This window comes from Myotis myotis, unplaced genomic scaffold (assembly GCF_014108235.1).
Source record: "Myotis myotis isolate mMyoMyo1 unplaced genomic scaffold, mMyoMyo1.p scaffold_m19_p_2, whole genome shotgun sequence".
In the NCBI taxonomy this organism is placed as follows: Eukaryota; Metazoa; Chordata; class Mammalia; order Chiroptera; family Vespertilionidae; genus Myotis; species Myotis myotis.
In genome coordinates this window covers 132,819,451-132,826,548 of record NW_023416324.1, presented here as the reverse complement: position 1 = coordinate 132,826,548, position 7,098 = coordinate 132,819,451, and the positions used below count along the sequence as shown (strand labels likewise).

The window sequence follows — 7,098 nt, the reverse complement described above, 5'->3', positions numbered from 1 at the left end:
CCCCTTAATTTATTTATAGTCAACATATCTTAAATACATACACTGATATTTATGTATATGTATCATTATTATAATTCTCTTTTCTTCACACAATATTAAGTTTAATCCATTGAAGTAGAAACTTCTAGAAGAAAATGGAGTTTATTTCCATTTCCTCAAGTTCTGCCTTGTCTCAAGAATCAATCCATCTATTTCTAAAAGTTATATTCACTCACCTGTAGTTTTTATTCTTCCTTAAATTGGAAAGGATGTGAAGGCAGCAGCTTTGTGGTGCTCTGTGCCTGAGAATTCTCCCTAATAGCCAGCTGCCATGGGAACCTGCTTGGCAGGTGCAGTTTAACTTCACAGTCATTTCATTTCCCTTCATCCTACTTCTGCCAATCTTTGACTGCTAACAGACATTTCAATAGTGAAAGAAGAGAAGCAAAAAGAAAATAAAAGAAAATGAACAGACTATTTTATTAATTGTTTTATTGGTCTTTTTGATAGAAGAATTGTTTGGTAAAGTACATTAAATTTGTGATTAATCCTATTTAGTTATCTAAACTACCACTTTGGCTATCTATATTGTCTGCTTTTTTAATAAACAAGACTAACATTTTAAAAACAAAGAGAAAGAAACAGTATTTTCTAGCAACATTAATTTCCATTATTTACAATTTTTTTCAGATTTCTCCTTATTTTATTGCCCCACTTAATGAGATGTGAAATATCTGAACTGAGACATTACAATCAGAGCTTACTTTATTCCATACAACTTTGGTAGCTGCCACCTTTTGAAACACGTTTAGGAAAATAGCCTCTTTCCATAAGTTATGTTCTCTGTTCTTTCTCTTTCTTTATCTATTCCTAAAACTAATTTGCGTATGCATTTCTATGACACAGCAGATCAATAAATGAAGGTTAATGATGATTTTTTTATCTAAATAAAGTAAACCACCTTTTATGGATTTTTTGTGTGTATTAACTTATTCTCCTGATGGGGAGTCAACGTAATCAATAAGAATATATAGGCTAGAATTATGCTCTTCTCCTCTGTGTTTACACTCCTCCCAGATGGCTATGTGCCGCCTCCATACTCTTGTAACATATTTTTAATAATCTCTTAATCACTTTCTAGGGCTACACATATAAAAACAATATAACTCAAACAAACATTTTTATCTTTCCCCATATCATTCCCTAAAAGGGCTAAAAATGAATATTTTTTGATTTGCAAATTATCACAAGGTTTTGTATTTTTTAATCTATAATGGGTAAAATATGTGAAAATATAATTTTAAATGAAGTAAGTTTTATTAGAAAGTGGCTGAAATTATTTTGACACATTAGGATGCTGTTGGTGACCATTTCACAAAGTTTGAACCATAGCAGATACTGAAAAAAAAAAAAAAAAGGAAAAAAAAGAGATAGAGATGGAGACAGAGTAATATTTAGTTAAGAAAAACAATGCAACAAGAAAATGCCAAAGCTTTTAGATTATAAACATTATTAGCCAAGGCAGTTTGTCACCCTTAGGTGATAATTTATTTTACAGAAATCCATAAATTTTTAAAAAATGAAAAATGGCTTGCTCAACAATGTAACCTTGAAAAATATGCAAAACTCATTGTCAAAAAATAAATATATAATGAAGTAATGAACACAAAACAACTTACTTTTGAATGCAACAATTTACTATTTTGCCTTATGTCTTAATATACATTATCAAAAATTTAATTTAAATACAAATGAAATAATATGGTATTATTTAATATTCAAATTTTTATCATTGTGCATTACTAAGCTATTGTCTCTCAGTTCTGAATATATTACATTTTGCTTTCTCATGCTGAAGCGGAGAGCTCTACAAATGCCAATTCTTTGCCACTTGGCCTTCTGTTATATTCTGATAATGAAGGGCACCTCAGATAGATTGGAAAGCAGACTTGGGAGAAGAAACTTTTGTATTTCTGCTTGCCTGCTGCAAACTATAACTGTCTCAGAGTTCCAGCAGTTTATCACAGCTTTCAGCTTTTGTGGCACACTCAGAGCCAGCCACCTCGGGCTCACCAGGCGCCAGTGCTGACTAGGTCGGAGCCCACTGATCAGCCTGAACTCCAACTCCTTTGTCCCCAGGCCGAGGGTGAAAGTTGTTTTCCACAGCTAACAATTCTGGGTATAACAAAAGTCCAGAAAGTAAGATCCTCTCTATACTTATGTAAATGTTTTCCTGTTTTTTTCTATTTATATATCTAGTGTGATTTCTGTTTTACTGACTAGACACTGTCTGATATAAGAATTATGTTTATGGCCTGACCCATCTATATTTTTATGTTTTATTTTTCTCATTTATTCTTCATAAGATAATCAGAATTGGATTAAAAATAATCCTTGCTTTTTTATAACCTCTTTTATGGCTTCACGTATAGTATATTTTCATTTAGTTGATTTTTACATTTCATTGGTTTTTTGTTGTTGCTTTTTAACATATATTTTTATTAATTTCAGAGAGAGGAAAAGAGGGAGAAAGCGAGAGAAGCATCAGTGATGAGAGAGAATCATTGATTGACTGCCTCCTGCGCTTCCCACACTGGAGATTGAGCCTGGAACCTGAGCATGTGCCCTGACCAGGAATCTAACGGTGACCTCCTGATTCATAGGTCAGCGCTCAGCAACTGAGCCTCCAGCCAGGCAATTTCATTGATTTTGACAATGTGATCAGCATTTCTAACTCACCCAAAACAAAAGGTAGAGCAGTACAGTGGGGAAATGACTAGCCTTTTCAAGGAATGGTATCAGGTCAATTGGATATTTATGTGAGGAAAATATATATCTAGACACCTCACACCATACACAATTCCAGATATAAGGCTAAGGTGAAAGGTCGTATTTGAAGAGAAATCTTAGCAAACTATCATTGACTTTGAAGGAGAAAAGTATTTCTTAAATAAAAGGCAAGATCACCAACAATAAAAAAATGTTGCACATTCGTCTAGCCATGATCGGCAAACTGCGGCTCGCGAGCCACATGGGGCTCTTTGGTCCCTTGAGTGTGGCTCATCCACAAAATACCACAAAATACCACATGCGGGAGCGCACGTACAGTGCGACTGAAACTTCGTGGCCCATGCGCAGAAGTTTGTATTTTATGGAAGAGCCACACTCAAGGGGCCAAAGAGCCGCATGTGGCTCGCGAGCCGCAGTTGCCGACCACGGGCTACAGTGAAAGTGATAGTTGATTGCTAAAAACACCATTAAGAGTCAACAGGTAACACATGATATGAAAGAAAGTATTTGTAATACATGTGACAATATATGTGACAAAAAATCATAGCCAGATACATAAAGCCTAATGAACAAGAAAAACACAGGAATCTAATAGAAAAATGGCAGATGTTCATTTCACAAAAGAGTATATCTCACGGACAATTAATGTATATAAAGAAGTTCAATTTTATTAATGATAAGAAGAATGAAAATTTAAGCCATAATGTTTAATAAAAGAATAGAGATAACAAATATTGACCATAGATGTGGTGTATGGTAGTGATGATATGAGAGCATGATAGTATAAATTGCTACAATCCTTTTAGAAAACTATTTGGCAGATATGTTAAAGTTGGACATATGCATATGTTCACCAAATACACATGTACACATGTTCACTAAAAATAGGTACTAGCATTATGTACACAGGAATTATTTATAATAGTCTCAAACTATATAAAGGCCTATTAACAGTAGAGTGTATGCACACATTTTGATACATTCTCACCCCCCCAAAAAAATGCAGCAATAATTAACCTTTAAAACTACACCTTGAAACTATAGATTCATCTCACAAACTTAAGGTTGAGAAAACCAACCCAGAAACTAGAGTGCATTCTGTCTTATTTCAGTTATATACATTTAAAAAAGAAGCAAAAACTAGTCTATGGTGTTAGCAGTCAGGATGAGTGGTTACTCTTAATGGGAGTGGGAGATAATGACTGAAAGAAAACAGAAGGAGGATTTCGAGTTTATTCTTAATGTTCTATTTCTTGATATGAATATTAGTTACATGGGTGTGTTTAGTTTGTAAAAACTTATTGAGCTATCTATTTGTGAAGAGTGTACTCTTTCATAAATATTTTACATTTTAATACAAAGTTGAAGGAAGTTGAAAGCTTGGACTTGGACAAACCTATATCTAACCACATGTATTCACCCAACTTAATTTTCTATCTCTCACCAGCTGAGGTAGTCATCATCTAGAACCCTATGTCACCATTCCTTTTTATGCAGTTTTATTTGCATTTCTATGTATTCCTAAGGAGTATTTTTAGGAATGCACAGGAGGAAGAATTATGATTTGTTTTTAACTTTATAAAGGATACTAAGCTATGTACATAATGGCTGTTGAGATTTACTTTCTTTTTCCATATGATATTATATTGTTAACATTCAGATTTGAGTACTAAAATTGACACTGCACAGTGTCTATGCATACGTGTGTATGCTTATGTAGGTACATGCGTTTGTTTAAATATTTTGATTTTTTTTGAGTTGAGTTCAATCCCTGTTCTTTACCTAATTTCTTAGGTATATTTTACAATGACATTATTAGAAAACTGGTTGTTTGCACAGGAAATGTGAACTTCTGTTCAAATGTAGATATAGTACAATATTAGTAAATAAGTATAAAGGTTTTTTTTATTTAAAAAACTATAGTTTTTAGTAGCATTACTTTTGTATCATATACCAATATACACCAACAGAATAAACATTTATTTTCTAGGCCATAATACTTAGATTTTTATTTGTTATAATAGCTAGATATATTGAAAGACATAATTTGACTTATGGTTTACATAATTCAAGCTATACCAAGTGTGTTGAATTAGGTCTTAGTGTATAGAAAAGTTGAAACTAATTCCTTAATTAAAGCAACTAATAGTACTATGCTTTGCTTTTATGAGCACATACTGAATGCATTCTGAGCACAATTTCTTAATGATAAATGCAACAGTCCTATTACTACCATTTTAGTTAGATGAGGGTGGGTATAAGAGGCTAAATCAACATACAAAAGTATCTCTATTTCTTAGAAAAGACAAGGAAGAGTTAATATAAGGTATGAAATACAAAATTTACAGGTGGAAAGTGCTATATTTTAATCTGTCTTTGACATAATGGATCCTGCACATGGGATTCTAGTGCTAACATTTGTTCCTAGTGGTAAAATTAATTCCTAGTGGTAACATTTTCAAGGCTGGTTGGACATGGAAATATTTTCATTTGGTGGGAAATAATGTTTCTTGAAGGACTTTTTACATCTTTGGAAGTTTTTACCCCTGTGGAAGTTTGTTCAAAATAGTATAATTCATGAGGAAATGCCTCAGTGAAACAGCTTATTTCACAGACCTTCATTTTAATATTGAATTCGAAATAGAACAAAGCTCTTCATAATTGAACTAGAGGCCCGGTGCACAAAAATTTGTGCAGTCGGGGGGTGGAGGGAGGGGGTGGTCCCTCAGCCAGGCCTGTGCCTTCTTGCAATCTGGGGCCCCTTGGGGGCCCCTTCCCCTGACTACTGGCACCAGTTTTCCTCTGGCGCCTGGAGCCCAGACCTTCGATCTTCGCCGGGAAGGGCCTGCACGGTGGGTGAGGGGCTTAGCTCTTTTAAAAATACTTCTGAATGTTTGGTAAATAACCCTGTAGGAATCTACTTTCCGAAACATGCTGGTTGTTAAGGGCTGATTTCAGTAATCAACAAAATGTATGTTAAAATCCTAATCCCCAGAACCTCAGAATGTACCTGTATATGGAGATAAGATCTTTAAAGAGGGGATTACATTAAATTGAGGCAGTTCCAGTGGAACCCTTAGCCCATCTCACTGAAGTCCTTATAAGAAGAGGAATGTTGGGGTCCTGCCCCAGCAGGTCCAGGGGTTCCCAAAGGTGTGGACGGAGTCGGCGAAGAAGGAATGACACAGAGGCAGCATTCAGGTGATCATCATAGCCAGGTTCTTTTTTTATTGTCCTGTTACATCTATATTTATACTATTTGATCCTATAAGCATGCCTCTATAAGCTTTTTTTTTTTTTTTTTTTTTGGCCAAGGAGAGCATCAGGTCAGTCAAAGGGGGAGCTGGCTAGGGTGGGGTAGGGCAGCAGCTTGTCTGGCCCCTGAGAAACCCAACTTGAGTTCAGAGCCTCGACCGCTTTGAAGCCAAAGTCTTCCTCCACCTTTATCTGCACGGGGGCCAGCTCCGGAGTCAGCGAGACTCCCGTCCAGCGCCCTTCCTGTGGCGCTCTACACCTCTTCCGCCCGCTGGGCCCCTCACCAGTGGCAGGGCTGCTGGCTTCTGTGGGCGCTGGTGTCCTCCTGGGCGGAGCCTCCTCTTTCTCCGGAGGCTCCTTCTCAGCGTTGCCTGGGGTGGGGGCGTCTGTGCCCTGGCTGCCCTCGTCCTCCAGTAAGATGGTGAACTGGCTGGCCGGGTAGTTGTCGCCATAGGAGTCCAGCACCTTCATGAGGAACCTCCGCTCCTGCTAGAGTCTCCGTGTTATCCTCTATATCTGATGGAGCCTGTTCAGGACCCGCTCCTTCACCTGCTCGATCTCCCTGCAGCGCCGATCCAGTGCCAGGTACTTCCTGCGATTGAGTTCCTGTTGGTGCCACTGCCACTGGCCTGGCCTCAGGCTGCCTCCTCCTCTTCATCTCGCTCCTGGAGGCTGGAGCTGCCCAGACCCCCAGACACGAATTCCACTTCAGTCTCAAGCTTGCTCTCCAGGATGTGACCACTGAACAGTGGAGGCAGCACCAGCTCTGAGCCGAGAGGTGCTGAGAACTCCTCAAAGCCCATGGCTGCCATGGACCCATCTCTCTGCTCCAGCTCCATTTCTCCCTGGCTCCAGGCGCAGAACTTCCAACCTTGCAAGCCTCCAGGTCAGCCGTGGGCAAACTACGGCCTGCGGGCAGGATCCGGCCCATTTGAAATGAATAAAACTAAAAAAAAAAGACCGTACCCTTTTATTTAATGATGTTTACTTTGAATTTATATTAGTTCACACAAACACTCCATCCATGCTTTTGTTCCAGCCCTCTGGTCCAGTTTAATAACCCATTGTGGCCCT

The 7,098-nt window shown here is 37.7% G+C and overlaps 1 pseudogene; it reads right to left on the bottom strand.

Annotated features, from left to right (window-relative positions):
- Positions 1 to 6,096: 6,096 nt before the first annotated feature.
- LOC118677744 lies at positions 6,097 to 6,863 on the bottom strand (annotated as a pseudogene).
- Between the last annotated feature and the right edge of the window lie 235 nt (positions 6,864 to 7,098).